Source organism: Camelus dromedarius, chromosome 9 (genome assembly GCF_036321535.1).
Source record: "Camelus dromedarius isolate mCamDro1 chromosome 9, mCamDro1.pat, whole genome shotgun sequence".
Taxonomy (NCBI): domain Eukaryota; kingdom Metazoa; phylum Chordata; class Mammalia; order Artiodactyla; family Camelidae; genus Camelus; species Camelus dromedarius.
Genome location: NC_087444.1, coordinates 45956693 through 45973694, shown reverse-complemented (window position 1 = coordinate 45973694; position 17002 = coordinate 45956693).

Here is a 17002-nt window from a genome sequence, read left to right as displayed (position 1 = left end):
GTGCTGGCTGATCATCACCATACAGGAATACAGACCCAGTGTTGCTAGTTCTTTCCATTTTTTCCCTCCCGGGGAAAGTTGAAATCTATATAAATCATTAACTACATCACTCCCCCCACTGCCCGCAAATACTCTAACATCCAAGTTTAGTGCACAACCACAGGTAGAATATTTGGTAAAATATAACTCGATCACCCTTATTATTACTGTATTATCTCTTCCCATTCTGCATTCTCTCCATTTTACAGACCAGGAAACCAGGCCCAGAAAGGGAAAGTGACCCACCCAAAGGGGCAGAGCCAGACTTTGAAACTCAAACCCATATGTTCTAAATGCTTCTCTTCTGCTTGTGTCCCAGCTGTCCCCTCACAGCTCAAGAATATGGCAGACAGCCTGTCCCACAAAGAGTCACGCTCCCACTTTCCTAGTATAGGTTGTCAGTGGGAAGCAGCTACCAGCTGGGACTACATTTCCCAGCCTCGCTTGCAGGTGAGGTCATGTGACTCGTCCTCCCCAATCACAGGAAGTTATGTGTCCTATTTTCAGGCCCTAGCAGTGAAGCCATGCATGTGCCTTCCCCACCCTCTCTTCCTCTTCCCAGGGCTCACTGCAGATGAACATAGCAAACTTGGAAACCATTGTTGAAGATGAAAGGACCACAAGGCAAAGAATGTGGGTTCCTGAATCATCATTTGGAGGAGAGCCACCTCCAATCAGGAGCATTCATTCCGAACTTGACATCAGGAATAAATAAACTTCCAGTGTATTTGAGCCATTATACATTTTTGGTTTTATTTGTTACAGCAATCTGTGCTACCTTAACCATGCAAATATAAATAGATTTTAAAAAATATTTTCTTTTTTCCCCTTTCTATAGTAGTGGAGGAATTTGTAATGGACAGGGTCATCCACTTGAATTCCAACCACTCGAGTCCGGTGGGCCTTGGGTGAGAACATGACTCAAAAGACGTTTGGTTTCTGGGGAGAGGGGTGGAGTGGCCCTGAGTATCACTGCATCTTGCCCCCCTCCCTGCCCCCACAGGCTTTGAAGAGGGACTTGTTCATATTTCAGCTGGAGGTGAGCATATTATCAATTGAGCCCTCCTGGAGGAAGACGAAAGACAAAACAAGCATTTGGCCTGTCTGGGCCACACACCCTCCACCAAGATAGGAGGGAACATGTTTGGGAACATCAAAGACAGCGTGATATCTTAAGCATAAGGAGATTAACATTTACAAAGGTTTGCCCCTCGGCCTGTTCCCAAGAATCCAGCAGACAGAGCCAGAAGGGACAATTAACATCCCTCATCTGCATTGGGGTCTTCTGGCATCTCCAATTAGTTTCTTTTGAGCTTTCTGCTGGATTCGAGATGCAAGAGGCAAAAAGTCTGGTCTCCTATTTCAACAAGAAATCTCTACGCACAAGGGAGATGTTGAAAAGCATCGGAAAGTGATAGCATAGGTATCAAGTCCTGGGGGAGAATTCTGCCTCCCCAAGTACCAGGTCACTTGCACACAGAGAGAGAGAGACAGACAGACAGTCTTTACCCATCTTATAGTCAAAAACAGTCAGTACCCTTCTAAGCCAGCCAATCAGTAAGAAAGCAGGGCTGAGACTGCGTGAATGGAGGAAGGATGAGGCACTAGTTTGTCTCTTTGAAGCAAGAGGCCAAGAATATCTCAACACACTCCAAGCACCAGCAACAGTAGGCAGTGGATGGAGACCAAAATCCCTTACAGCTGTTGGAAACCATACCTATTCAGAGATAATTGGCAATTAGCTAAACAACTCCTGTTTAAAATACTCCTCCTCCCCACCCTCAAAGACAGCTGTGTTTAAACAGGGGCAGGGAGAGACTTCTCAAGAAATGTGGAAACCTAATCTTCAAATCAATAAAGCACACCGGGGCTCTAGGAGTAAATGAGTTAGAGAACTAATAATCTGTCTAGGTGATGGAACCTCTCTTAAAAACCCACGGCTCCCGTTTTTCCCTTGCAGTAGGACATGGTGGTCAAGAACACAAACATTCTTGAAAGGCCTGGGTCCAAGGACCTGCTCTGCCATTTACCGGCCTTGTGAACTCGACAGGTGTCTTAAACTCACTAAGCGTCCGTTTTCTCATCTGCAAAGTGGGGATGATAGTAACTATATCGTGATGATAAAACATGATGGTGTACAGGGCTTGGCACAGAGTTAGTGCTCAGAAGTGTTGGCTCTGAGGCATCAAACCCAGACTTCCTAGCCTGGCATTCAAGTCCTCTGCAATTTGTTGCCAACCTACCCTTCCAAACTCTTCCCCATTTTCCTGTCTCCTCTTAACCAGCAACCCAAATGAACCAGTCCCCTGAGCCGTAATTTCCTAATATATGAAAAGAGATAGAAGAACTGGCTTCTCTCTACCAATCCTTTTTTCCTGTCTTGCATGTCAGTCTCACCAAGTCTTCAAGATCAGGCTCAAATGCCCTCATGCATGCTTTCCTGGGAAGGAATTGATTTCTTCTTGTAAAGCTCAAACCAGAGTTGCAAACTAGTGATCCTTTTGTTTGACTTGCACTATATTTTTTTAAAAATCAGAAAATATCACCAAAATTTTTGGATGTCCACCTCCTATAAAAAGAGTCAGAAGACTTGGCAATCCTGGCCCCACATTCCTAGACAAAAGCAGTTGTCTGGACATGGGTCACTGCCGCCCCCTGCAGGTGGGGCAGACATTTCAAGATTTCTCCACCTCTGTGGATTCCCTGGTTGATTTTGCCTGCAATGAGCCCTGAAGGTAACTGAGCTCCTCCTCCCCTCCCTTCTCTCCCCTCTCCTCGCCTTCCTCTCCCACTTTCTATTTTTTTCTTGTAGGGGCTGTCAGCTTTCCACCTTGAGTGGGGATTACGGGTATTTATAGGCATCTTCACCTCCTCTGCTATAGACTGAGATCCTTAGGGGTAGGGGAGACTCTCTTTTATTCACCTGGGAAGTCCGAAAGCCCTGGGCCAGTGTCTGGCTTGCAAGAGAGAATTAAGAGGGCACCAGCACACATATGAATGTCACTCCCTGAGTTGTGCGAACCAGCCCTGTGACTGAGCCAGTGAGTGAGTGAAAGGATGAATGAATGATGAAAGCGTGCACTTACATAGCACCTGCTATATGGCAGGCACTGTACCGAGTACTTCTCAGATAGATGAGAAAACGTAAGAGTGGATACTGAATGAGCGGGTCTTTCTGCTCGGCTCCCAGCTCAGGGCTGGGACGAGAGTGCAAAGACCATGGGGACAGATTCCAAGAGAATCAAAGAGGAAGAAAGCAGGAAGGGACCTGGGGAGTCAGAAGAGGAGCAGGACAGAGTGACCAGGAGCACAGCCTGTGGTGTGGAGAGGCATGGGTTCAAATCTCCCTCACTTCTAGCTGTGTGATCTTGGGCAGCGGACTGACTTAACCTCTCTGGCCTCCGTTGCTCATCAGTAAATAAGAGCTGTGATTGTGCCGAAGTTGTTGGGAAGATGAACTGAGACAGTGCATAAATGCTCAATAGCTGGTAACTGTCACAAGTAGGAGCTGCTTTGATCCCCTGGGTATACCTCTGAGGGAAGGGAACAGGCTCAAATCACGCAGTAAATGAGGGACAGGGACTGGGCCTCCTGCCTTCCAGACCACTGCTTTTCTAACACATCACTCAGCATCCTGAGCTGGTGGTCTGGAAGCTCCCGAGTGAGGAAAGCCCACTCTCCAGTTAACGGATGCTCCATCTCCACTACCCTCAGCTGGCCCCAGTCTTAGCATCTTCGGGCAGGAGATGACATTTCCTGCCACCTTCAACCTCTCGCTTCTCCCCCAGAAATATGTCCCTTCTTCCTAGGCTGAGAGGATGGGTTCTGATCTACTGTCACCCCACTGAGAAGGTCCCAGGACCACCGGAAGCAGCTCAGCCCCCCCGGCCCCACCCCTTCTCCATCCTCCAGCCATCGCCAGCAGCTGCTGCCTCCCTCTCCCCTCCATCCCCGCCCTAAGCCTGCCGCCCAGTTGGCCGACCTGTGTCCCCCCTAAAATTCAACTGCACCCCTGCCTCAGAGGACTGAAAAGAGTCAACCATCGCAGAGCCATCGATGAATGCAAGAGAAATTAGGCAGAGCCAGAGAGAGAGAGAGAGGCAGATACATAATTTATGGTATGGCGGAGTGTGAGTGACAGGCAGCAGCGGGAGGCCTCAGCACCTTATCGATCCTTTCAAAAAACCTGCGAAAGGGCCCCATGCTGAGGGCCAGGGGAGGCATCGAAGGTGCAGGCGGGGGCAAGGCCATTAAGGACGCACTGCGACCAGGCTGGCCACTGAGGGGCTGGGTGAGGGGCTCCGGCAGGTGGGGTGCACACACACACACACACACACGCATGGGCCGCCGATCGATGACACCATGTCAAAACATAAAATGCATGCTTTGGCTCTTAAGCCAAATGTGCGTGAGATTTTTTAAAAGCATTGATTCAGGATGGATCAATGGAAATCGAGGCCGATTTTTTTTCCCTGTGCAAAAAGGGGGTAATAACACTTTGCAGAGAGGCCCCCGGCAGGGGTGGCAAGAGTAAATGTTCTGTGAGGAGTGCCTTCTCCTCCTCTGCTGGCCGCCAGAGAGCTCTGGGAGGAAGGTCAAGGTGTTTGCCTCAGCTTGCCCTCCTGCAGTGGGGGTGCCCACCATGGCCAGGGGTGAGGGCATCCTCGACTGCATCGCCAGGGAGGGAGCTGCCTTCTGTTCCCTGGGTCCTCACCCTGTCATCATACCAGGATGACCCCACACCATCTCCAGTTCCTAAGCAAACTTGGCAGGCTCTACCTGCAAAATACACCCAGGATCCCTGTCTCCACTGCTTCCCCCCGATCTCCGCCATCTCTCACTTGGACTATTGCCTCGAGGTCCATTTCCCCGCACAGTAGCCAGACCCATTCCCATCTAACCCAGAGTAAAATTGGGTCTCGCATAATCTGACCGCACATCTTCTCCTCCAACATCAACTACCGCTGTCCCCTTTACTCCAGACCCCACTCGGAGATGCCTTCCCTGACCGGCCAACCACATAGTGCCCTCTGCCTGCTCCATCCCACCCCTACCCCACCCCATGACCTTTGTCCACTTTTTCTCTTGGCACTGAACATGATTTATATTATTGTTGCCTGTGGGTTTGTCTAGTTTTTGTCTATAATTTCTTTACAGAATATGAATTACATGAGCGCAGGGGTTTTGTTTGTCTTGTTCACTGCTGGATTCTCAGAGCTTAGAACAGGGTTGGGCACAGAGTAGGTGCTCAGTAAATACTTGTTGAAGTTTGTGGTAGAGGGAGTGAGAGAGAGAAGGAAGGAGAGGGGGAGGGAGGGAGGAGCCACAGCCAAGGAGGAAACAGCAACACATTATGAAGCTTCTATCAACACAGTTGCTATAAAATACAGAAACACAAAGAAATCCCACACATTTTGACCATTTAAGAAATCCCACCAATGAATATTTCACTGGGGCTATTCATCTATAGCTAAGAGTTCTAACCAGAAACTCTGAATTGAGGAAAGCGAGTTATCAAAAGCTGCTCTTCTTGGGGGCAAGCTCATCTGTCTGCCCAAGTCAAATGAAACTCAAGCAGCATCATAAATAAGCCTGCTACCCTACCCAGCTCTGTGGGGCGGGGCGCCGTCAAGGCATCATTACCTCTCTCGCCCTGGGGTCCAGGAGGGGAGCAGAGGCTTCTGCCCTAAAACTGTGGAGACAAGGGCTGTGAATTTTCCAAGTGTCTCAGGGGAGTCCTGGGCTCCCTGTCATCCTGGGCCCTGGCATCGGGGCCCCCATGTGGGGATGGAGGCTGGAGGCCTGACTTCATTTCTTTGATGCTCTTTCTGGAAACGCCCACCATTTTTCACTGTCCTGAGCACTTACTCCTCCAGGACAGTCAAACATGAAGATGAAATGAATCTTCACCACCCGTGTGAGAGACAGAGCGGCTGAGAGGTAATTCCACCAGCAGACACAGAACCTGGTCCCCCCTTCCTTTCCTCCACCGCCATGGCCCCATCTTGGAATGAAAAGAGGCCAGAATCATTTTATTTGGCCAGTGCTCACGAAGATGATAATCTAATTATTTCCCTAAATCATTTTCCAAGAGGCGAGTCTCATTCTATGTGCTATTTATGGGATAACTTAACCACAACTTGGAGTGGGGAGGGAAACAGGGATGGGGCGAGGGGTGGGGGGAGGGGAGATTAAAAACAACTTGCTTGAAATGATTCTCTCTCCTTTTACTTTTTTCCCCCCAATTGCTTCAATATGTCTCTCTCCTCTCTTTCCCTTCTCTCTCAATCTCACTCCCCCCTTCCCCTCCCCTGGCCTCTCTAAGTCTGCTGCTCTATCTGTTTCAATAGCCCACCTCTCATCTTCCGGCTCCCTGCCCCCTGCCTTGGCCCCCAGGCTGGCTCGCAGACAAACCTGACCCCTAATCATTTCTGACAGTAAGATCACCCCTGTGCAGAGTAGAGCAAGGTGCTCACCTTCCCTATCACAGCATCTTACTGGTACATCCTGTGGGTTTCCATTAGTGAGCCCAGCCCCTGGAGGAGCCTCAGACACAAGCATCTCATTCTTGGGTCTTTCCTGTGCCAGCTGAGGGTGGCTCCCACCCCTGATCTGGGCCATATCAGCTATTATCCGGTGCTGTTCAGATTTGGGGAGGCCAGTGTTTCCCTAGATACTTTCCCCCATACCTAGATGCTAATTTTGCATGATGATCAGTGACTCTCAGGCCTAAAGAAGGCTTTTGTCCAGGAGATACAACAGAAAAGCAGAAAGACTCTGGAGCCAGACTGCTTTACTTACCAGCTGTGTGATCCTGGGCAAATGACCTAACCTCTCTGGGCCTCAGTTTCCTGATCTGTATAATGGGGGTAAGCCATATCTCCTTCAGAGGATTCATGTAAGGGTTACATGTGTTAATGCTCATAAAGCACTTAGAAATGTGGCTGACACCTTGTGAATACACATTCAGTGTCAATTACCATCAGTATCTATCATCTCATGTCTCCATCCCACAGAGGGGCTGTCTGGCCTGGACCCAAATAGAAAAGGCCTATCAGTGTGCTGCTCACAAGGCTTAAACCTTGGGCAGATCACGTTCCCTCCTTGAATTTCAGGTTTACTATCTCCACAATGCAAGTACTGATAGCACCCCATTACAGGAGAGTTTGGAAGCTGAAATGAGTTAATACATGTTAAGAGCAAAGATTCTAAACTCAAGTTTCGTGAGTTCAAATCCTGGCTCTACCACTTACTAGCTGTGTGACTTCGGACAAATTACATAACCTCTCTGTGCCCCTAGATACTTCATCTGCCTGTCATACTCCCCCGTTCCCCACCTCCTAGGGTTTTGGGGAAGATGAAATGAGGTAATTCATGTAAAGCACTTAGCACATTGTCTAATACCTAGGCAAGTGTTAGTTTTTACTGATTACTCCCAGAAAAGTGTTTCTCATCCACCTTCTGTCTCTGAAGGATTTCTTCTCCTCTCTTCACTCTCTTCCCGTTAGGTGGCTTGGGGCAGAAGTTCCCAGGTTTTTAACTGAAATCCAAATCATTCTGACAGACTCAGGCTAGTAAGGTTTATCTCTGGAGGCAGAATGGGGAGCTGAGACGTCCCTGGGGAATCCATGTCCATGACAAACTGGAGAAGGGGATGTGGAGCTGAAACTCCTAGACCCAGGCCTTGAGAGCTGGTGCTGGGAAAGCCAGCAACTCCCAGTGTGACCTTGACAAACCCCTTCACTCTTTTTTTTGGCCTCAGTTTTCTCATCTGTCAAATGGAGCTGACTGCTTGCCCATTTTTCAGGTTATCACAACACTAAAATAAAATAACCAGGAAGAAAATGTCCTGAGATTGGGAAAGATGCCACAGAGCCCAGAACTGCCTGTTCCATGTGCGGTCTACGGGTGGCAAGAGACAGAGCCTCACTCAAGGGATTTCATGTCATGGAGGGCACATGGGCAGGAAACAGAAAAAGAAGCAACCCCTGGAGTGCAGGACTTGAAGGGCAGCTCCGGCCCTAAGTCAGAAATGCATGCATCACCTGTCTATACGGGCTGTACCAACCACCCTCAGAGGCTTCTTCAGCCTCCCAGGAAGTCTCTTTTTCCTCTACTTTCCCACCTGCTTTCTGGTTTTACTGCCTTAAAACATCATCTTGCGTGTGGCCTCGTTTGGCTTGAGAGTCCTCTCTCAACACCATGGGTCATGAATACACTTGTCCCTGGTCCAGGCAGCTAACATGATGGGTTCGTTGGACCAGGTGGCAAAGTGAACAGCATCTGTGCCGTCTAGGGGTGGCTGGTCACTCACCTGTGTGCTCTCAGACCCATCCCACTTCCTTTTCCCACTGTGCACTGCAGTGTAGGGATGGACCCCTGCAAACTACATTTCCCATAGTCCTTTAACAATGGGCTCCTAACTAGGTCCAGCCAATAGGAGGTGCTGGGGGCGGGAAGAAGGGAGAAGCCAGGGTATTTCTCCCTTTCCCCCTGTTGTAGGTAGTGTCTCAGGCCGCAGCCTTTTCCTACTGGCTGGCTGCTGTCCCCACAGTCCCATCTTTGGCAGGGTGGCCTATGCTGGTGGTCACCATTCCTGAGCTCTCATAGCATCAGCTCTTCCCCCTGTCCTTCCATTCCCAGTTGTTAATCTCAGGGTTGCCTCACTTTCTCCTCATTGCTGTTCTAGCTCTTCTCTTTGTAGCAAACTCCTGACATTCAATGCCCCCGTTGATTTCCCAGAGTGGGTTTTGTTTTCCTACATGTGCTCTGAGTGACAGGCACAAGAGGCAGCTGCTGCTTAGGTCACGGGAACATTGTCGAAGCCTCCCTCTAGCTAAGCCTGGAGTGGGACGAGGTGTCTCATGTAATCTTCCTTCCCTTCACATCTTTTATTACAATGGCAATTGTTTTGATATCTGTGGGATTCCTATTTTATGACCCTCTCCCCAGCAGGCTCTAAGTTCCATGGTGTCAGAGGCCATGTCTGACTTGCTCATGTTTGTACCCTCAACACCTAACACAGTGTCCGGCACAGAGTAGGCACCCACTAAGGTGCATGATCAAGTGCATGGATGGATGCCTGATGGAGCTGAGATCCAAAACCAGCCCTCATCCTTTCCACCACCCTCATTCTGAGACTGTCAGCCTGGTAGGCAAAGCTGATTATATCCAGGCTGGAGATGCTCCTCATCAAAGTCGAGGCCAAGACCAGTGGGAAAGGATCAGGTAAAAGCAAAAATCCAGATGTGCAAATTCCTTTCAATGAGGCAGATGTGACCCAGTGAGTCCATGCCAGGCGTAACCGTTGCATCTGATTCCTCATTTCCATTAAAAGGAATTGTAGCAGGTGCAAAAAACGGAGATTATCCCAAGAATTAAGATATGAAAAGCATGTTAGATCACTAAACTCCAATTAGGGAAATTAAATTGTGCACACTCCCCTCCTGACGCAATATCGGGAGCCTGCATTAGCTCTGGGCTCCGGTTCTAATAAAATTAGAGAATAACACTTTAATTGAATTGTGCTTAAAAGGATCATGCTGACAAATGTGATTGTATCTGGCTGGGATGCACACCTTCTCCAGCAATCATTAAATCCAATGAAATGCCAGTCTCGGGATCTTGACAGGTTTCTGAAACAATCTGTGAACCGTGCTGTATCTTGGAGTATCTAATCAATTTAGAGCCGCCTCATTAGGACTTGGCTGCTAACGGATACTTAAAAATCAAAGCAAATTACTGCACTCCATGGATAACTAGCTAATCATATCGATACAACACGGCTAGATTGTGTTGCAACAATTCATTTCCTCTTTAAGAAGCCACTGTCACCCATAATTTAGGGATTGAGATTCATAAGCCTGACGCAGACAGCTCCAATGTCAAGGATTTTCCTGAGCTCAGCACCAAGGGGTACATGCCACCCCAGCTAGGGAGGGTAAGCTAAGCCAGCCTTTTGATGCCTTTTATTTCCATCCTACCTACCCCCCAAGCCCATTCCTGAATAATGAGCCCAAGGCCCCTGTTGTATAACAGAGGAATTGGAAGCTCAGAGACAAACAGCATATTTCCTAAGATCACACAGCGAATTAGTGGCAGAGCCAGGATTTGGTCCTTCTCGATATCACATCAAATTTTCTAGTATCATTTTAATAGCAATGCAGAACAGTCATCATTCCTTCCTTGATAGTTTACTTGGGTCCCATTTTAATATTCTTACTAGTAATAAGCTTCACCATCATCATCATTATTATAATATGAACAGCCTATATTTATATAGAACTTATTACAAGTTTAATTCATTTAATTCTCTCAATCACCCTAGAAGTATGTTCTATGATTATTGTGGTGAGTCTTAATGCTGTTCACCCGGTGTTTCCGGCTTTCTCCCTCCAGGACTGCACTTCCTGGCCTCCTGTAATTGGATGGATCAGGAGACCATTTCTGGCCAATGAGTGTGAACAGAAGGGACCTGTTATTTATAGGCCAGAGCATGTTGCTAGTTCAAGATCTCCATCATTCTTCTTCCCTCCTGTTATCAACCAGAGACATCTGGATTGATAGCTACTCTGAACACCATGAGCAGAAACTCCTGGCCGACCCACAGTAGACTTGCAGCATGAGTGAGAAATAAACTCGTGTTGTTGGAAGCCACTGAGCTTTGGGGTTGTTTGTCACCACAGGATAACCTAGCTTGTCCCGATTAGTAGACTTATCGTCCCCACTTTACAGATGAGGAAACTGAGGCACACAGAGATTCGGTGGCTAGTTCTAGGTCCTGTTCAGGCACTATCAGTAGATTTCTCTACAGCCCTGAAATCTCCTTGGCTCCTCTTTCTACTTCCCAGCCTCTTGCCTCTTTCTGTGGCGACTCTCTGATACTCGTCTCTGGGCCTGCAGGGCTGATGGGGAGTGGTGGATGCCAAATCTCAAACCAGAGACTCAGGTCTAACCTATTCAGACCACTTACCGCCTGTCTCTCAGCTCAGGCGTGGGAAGATTTAATTTTTGGCGTGCTCTTTGTATAGGCATTTACACCATTGACTTTCTCTTAAGAAGTCCCTTTGGTGTCCTCAGAGATAAACATTGTCTGGCAGGTGCTTTTATGAGAGCCATGCTTTACCAAAGGACTGGCTCTTTGATGGAGAAATTCCAGGCTCAGGTTCAGTGAAGGTCTGGGCAGGAACCATTAGATGGGGACCTCTCTCTACCACTCCCCCCCCATCCCCCTGCCTCAGTTGGCAGCCGTGGATGTGAATCGTGGGTGAGGAAGACTGCAGTTCTGTTCTCACCACTGGCCTTGCAGGAGAAGTTTGAAGGCTGGGGCTGGAGGTAAGGAGCCTGAACCCCCAGCCCTAGAAGAGGGAGAGGAGGAAAAAATGTGCAGAAATTGTATACAGCTTCAGGAAATGTCTACCCTCCACCAGCAATATCTGAGTCGGTTAAGACGGTAATTGCAGACCTTCCCCGACACAGAGAGAGGGCAGGGTGGCAGGGGCCTGCTATTACCATGTCCTCTCGGGCACAACAGCTTGTTTGCAGGAGGGCTGTGGACTGCGGGGCGATTGTCTGGTGGCTCCGGGGGCAAGGGCTGCTCCCTCGCACCCCGCCCCTACTCGCTCCTGGGCTCATGCCCAGGAATCCCAGTGACCAGTCCTTGGGTGCCCCTTGCCAGGATGCTCAGAGGAGCTGGTGCTGGGCTGCAGATGTTTACTTAGGTTCTATTATCTGCTCGTGTTCATGCCTCATACACCAACCCCCGACCTGCCACAGGCCCAGAGAAGGAGAAAAGGCCAGCCCTGCCCCTAGATGGGCTGCTTTGTTGGAAGACAGTTGGGGCCTGAAGAAACGTAACCTGCATCCAGGGCTGGAACCTGTTACCCACCCACTGGGGGACCCTGCAATTTCCTTCCCCTGTCACATCCTCCATCTTTTCATTTTGAAATGGGTCCCACGAGATTAGTGCTTATCAAATTTAAGTCATAGACCCAATCCTTTCAAGGATGGGGTGCTTCTCCTGGATGCCAAGATTCAACACCAACTATTTTTATTTTAATATCACTCAGATATTTGTAGTTATGTTGCAAACAACAGAAAGCAATAAGCAGAAAACATATTAATGGAACACTGCAGAATGGCTAACAGACTCTCCTTGGAGACCAGGGAACAAGGATGGAGACCCCGTAACATCAAATCAAATGGCAGAACTGGTCCTACAGAGCTTGGGGTGGGGCTGCTGCTGGCACAGGTGCCAGGGCTGTCTCTGCAGACACCACCCATACTGCACCCCCAGTGTAGCAGCTACCACAGCTGCCAACCTCCTCTGGAAGGGTTTTCTGTCATCTCTCTCCTTTTTCCCATCACGAGCTTCTATCAAAATCTAAAGAAAGTGCATCTGATTGGTGGACTCAGGTCAAGTAACTGTTCCCTAGCTGCAAGGAAGGCTGGGAAAGCAAATTGCTGACATTTTCAGCTTCTCTATTTGTAAGTGGACCCTAATTCATAAGATGGGAATTCAACTGTCATCAGAAGAGCATTCAAATGCTGGGTGACCAAAAAAAAAACGGCGTGTATCCTCTGCAAATTACAAATATAAAGCTATCTTATAGCCCTCATACAGCTATATAATGCAAACACATTGATGAATTAAGTAGAGATGCAGTTTAAAAGTAGTAATATTCATATTCAGAAATAGTAACATTCAAATTTTAAAATAGAAATATTTAAGGTGAAGAATAATATTGTTTGACCAAAACCAAACCATCACCTGAAATAAGACGATGGCACTGACTGCTACACCAGTGCTCTTTTGAGTTCCTGAAATATTCTGTAATACATTTGTCAGTTGCTTCTCACTTGTCATCTTTTCACATTAAGCTTATCTGTTTCTTTCCTTCTTAGCCCTCAGTGATTACAGTTGAACTTCTTGACACCAATGCGATTGGAACCGCAGAAGTAGACAAGGCGGTGGAAGGTGCGTCAGTTCTCAGTTACAAGGTGGTCGTCCCAGTGGTCAGAATATCCTGAGAATAGTCATGAATATGAAAACTCTTTATGGTCTCGAGTCCTCCATTATCCAAGGGATTCTCCCACATGCTCGTCCTTGGACTTTGGTATGGTAAACATTAGTCCTGCTTGACAAAATTTCCAGTTTCCTTCCCTTTCCAGGCACAGAGGAATTGTACTGTCTTTTCCCTTTAAAGTTAATGTGGCTTTGTGACTTGCCCAGATCAGTGAATGTGTCACTTCTGCGTGTAAGCATTTCAGAGTTAATTCAGGATTCTCTGCTTTCCCTTCACCCTGTCACACTGGCCAGTGATATTCCAGATGGTACCTCCGTCAGCCTAGGTGAATGAACATGACATGGACCAGAGTTCCATGCCAGTGTGATAATCATGTGGTATGGTGAGCAAATACATCTTTCTTATTTTAAAGCACTGAAATTTTAAAGTTGTTTGTTACACAGCATGACCTAGTCTTTCCTGACCAATATACTTAGTAAGGTAGCTGTGTACAATTGCTAAGATACAATTGCTTTGATCTCCTTTTTATACAACAAAGAACTCTGGCACAGAAAGTTTGAGAACCTTGTTCAAAGTCAGACAGGTAGAAAAATTCAAATGTAGGATTTAACTCCCAGTCCAAGTCATTCCAAATCCCATGCTTCTCCCAGCAACTCACACAGGGGACAATACAGAGTCTCTGTAACCAGCAGGCAAGGCTGATAGAAAACATGACATGTCTCGGTGGCTGGCATATACGTTTCCAGAGCTGCCTGTGTAAAAGGCCATTCTGAGTGCCAAGTACATTTCCATTTACTTCAAAGTTTCCCAAGTTTAAAAGTGAGGCATTCTGAATGTTTAAATTTAAAAAGATACAGTTCTGAAATTCCTCCCAACAGCCAGGGATGTTGACAAGATGCTAGATGCCTTTGGAGTTGTTGGGCTTCCATTCCAAGAAGACGACTCTGGCTGTAAACCTGTTCACAGGAGTGGTGTGTGTCCCCGTGGCTGTGGGTGGCCATGCAGCTTGCGGGAGAGGGACTCTTCTTTCTGCCTTGAGGGCTCCATCCACCTTCACTGGAGAAGCAAGCATCTTATCCGGATGCCTGTGAGACAGGTGGCTCAGGAAAATATTGGGGGGGTATTGCAAGTTTGCGGTCACCCCTACAGGACGATATTAGGGGGATGCGCCTGGAAGTACGCAGGTGCTGCATATTTTAACAAATATTTTCTCCAAATGAAGCAGCATTCACTGGAGTTTCAGAGCGCAATTCTGGGACTCTGTATGCTCAGTACATGCCTCCTGTCACTTGGGACTGGAAGCCACTGGTCCCAGGGCCTGGGGCAACCATGCTCATTTTAATTCTTATCTGGGAATAAAACACCTACATGCTTATATCCTTGATTTGAGTGGCTCAAGCAACACTTTTTTTTTTTTTTTCCTCTGTTTTGGAGGTGGGCAGAAGGGGAGGGCACCAGAACTGTGTCAGGAACATTTGTGAAAGGCTTTGAAATGAGCAGGGAAAAAAAAAAATTGTATGTTCTGTCTAGTTCATCCTTCTGGATTATCTGTGCATTTCTTACTCTGTCTTTGAGCTATTTTACATCTCTGAAAGCTGTAGAAAAGTAGTATTAATTCAAACGCTTCTTGTCTGTTGGAATGCAAATGAATTTTGTTTGGTCGGAATGCAATTGACTAATGCCATGCAGATGGATTATTTTGGCATCTATTTGTAAGTTCATTTCCACTTTCTCTGTTGCCTATATACGTGGGTTCTTTGAGTTCTTCTTTGAACAGCTGTAATGTCTTACTTGTGCTTCATTAATTAATAGGTTAAATAAAATCTTTGACACATGTTCCCTTTATATTTGTATGTAAGTCGTGATTTTACCTTCTATATACATGTGTGTGTAACTATACATAGATATGTATATAAATCTTTTAACAACTAAAAACCCCCAGAGGGAGAAGGAAAACCCTTCGATACATTATACTCCCCTGCTTCTCAGGAGCCTCACACTCACCCTGGAAGAGAGACTGGGCAAGGACTGTTAATTCCATTTTGCAGCTAAGGATACTGAGACCCAGAGGGGGGACTATCGGACGCCAGAGACCACACAGCTAGAAACGGTGAGGCGGAGAGTTCAGACTGAGGTGTCTTTGATCCTAAAATCCGCGTTCTTAATCACTTTGCCCTATTTCCCATCCAGCTATCCCTTGAGGCAAATGGGATATGAACAGGGTGGATATTAACACTTATCCATTTGGTAAATGATGAAACTGAGGCTCAGAGAAGTTAAATGACTTAGAGGTAAATCTGGGTCCAGAACCCAATCCCAGACCTCTGTTTCCTCGGCCATCTTTACATAATCCAAGTGAGTGTCTTTTTCTAGCTAGGATGTGAACATCTGTTCTAGCTTTCTGTTTTTATTTTTGTTTTTTTTCTAAAGGCAGGGAAGATTACTAGGTGGTTTTGGTTCCTAAAATGCTCTCTGGACCTTTATTCATAGAAGCATAAGTGAGACTGGAACCTGAGCCAAAGCGGGCAGCATCTGCCTTGCAAGGTTCAGGACTGGCCCCTGGAAAGGGCCGGCAGCTGCAGGGCTGGCACGGGCTGCTCCTCTGGGGCCGCGGGAAGGTCAAGATCTGTTGAGATCCCTGCTCAGAGGGCTCTGCCCGGGACTTGCTAAGGCAGAGCAGGGTCAGGACTGGGAGGTGTCTAGAAGCGTGGAAAACTCTCGGGCTTTGGGATGAGCCAGGCCTAGGTTCAAATCCTGCTTCTGCCACTTACCAAGTGTGTGACTTTGAGCATTAAATGTGTAACATGAGTTTCTTTATCTGTAGGATGGAGATCATCACCTTAACTTCACGGCGGGACCCCAGTCCAGCCTGCCTTCCTCTCAACCAAGCCCTGTGCCTGTGGGCTGCTTCTGCCCAGAGCGGCTGCTGTTTCTCAGTTCACACATATCATATGGGCCTGCGTGGGGAGAGTCCTTAGAAACATCTCACCCTCCCTCACACTTCTTTCCTCTCTCCAATCGTATACCTCCTTCCCTTCTGCAAGATGGCGGCAACTTGTCACAGCTGGCTAGTCATGTTCATTGGCGTCGGCTCACAAAGAGTAAGAACGACCAGGGAGAGGGAGAAAGATCAGAGAGGCCAGGCCCAGCACCCAAGCCCTCCCGCTACCTGAGCCTGAGCTGGGGCCCCGCCCCGATAACCCGAGTCAGGTTGTGGCCCAAGTGTCTTATTTCCACGTCCCCAAGAAAATCCACCCTAGAGATGCCCGAGGTCTGCCCCTCTATGCAAACTGGCTTTGCTGGGCTGTTGCGTCACCCCTGGGTCCTTATTTTCGACTCCTGCAGACCCAGGTCCTGCGGGAATCCTCTGTAAACTTACCTCTCGTCAACGGTCCCCGTTCAGGAAAATTGGCTCCTTTGACACCGTTTTAGACAAACCATAATGTGTGTGGAGCTGAAAGAGGTTCTATTTACAAGTCTGCAGGAAATAGCCCTGGGCAGAGGATGGTAATTGTAGGGTGAAGGTTCACCAGGGGCGCAGAGGGGAGCGAGGTCCGCCCTAGGGAGAGGGGGCTGTGATGGCGAAAGAGAGTGGAGGGGCTGCCTCTGCCCCCAGGACCTGCGGGGCAGAAGGGTGGACGTGGGTGTGGAGGTCCTTCCTTCTCTTTCCTCTGAGGATGCTGTCCCCTCAGCACCTCTGTGCTTCATACCCTCTCCCGGAGAGCTCCTCCCCCAGGGATTAAATGGCTCCTACGTGCACATCCTTTGAGTCCTGGTTCATCCTTTGAGTCCCTTGAGACCTTTCCTGATCACCATTTCCAGCCCCCTACATGTCACACACACACACACACACACACACACACACACACAATTTCTTCATGGCACCCATCACCTCCAACCACACTGATTCATTTATTGGTACACCGTCTGTCTATTCC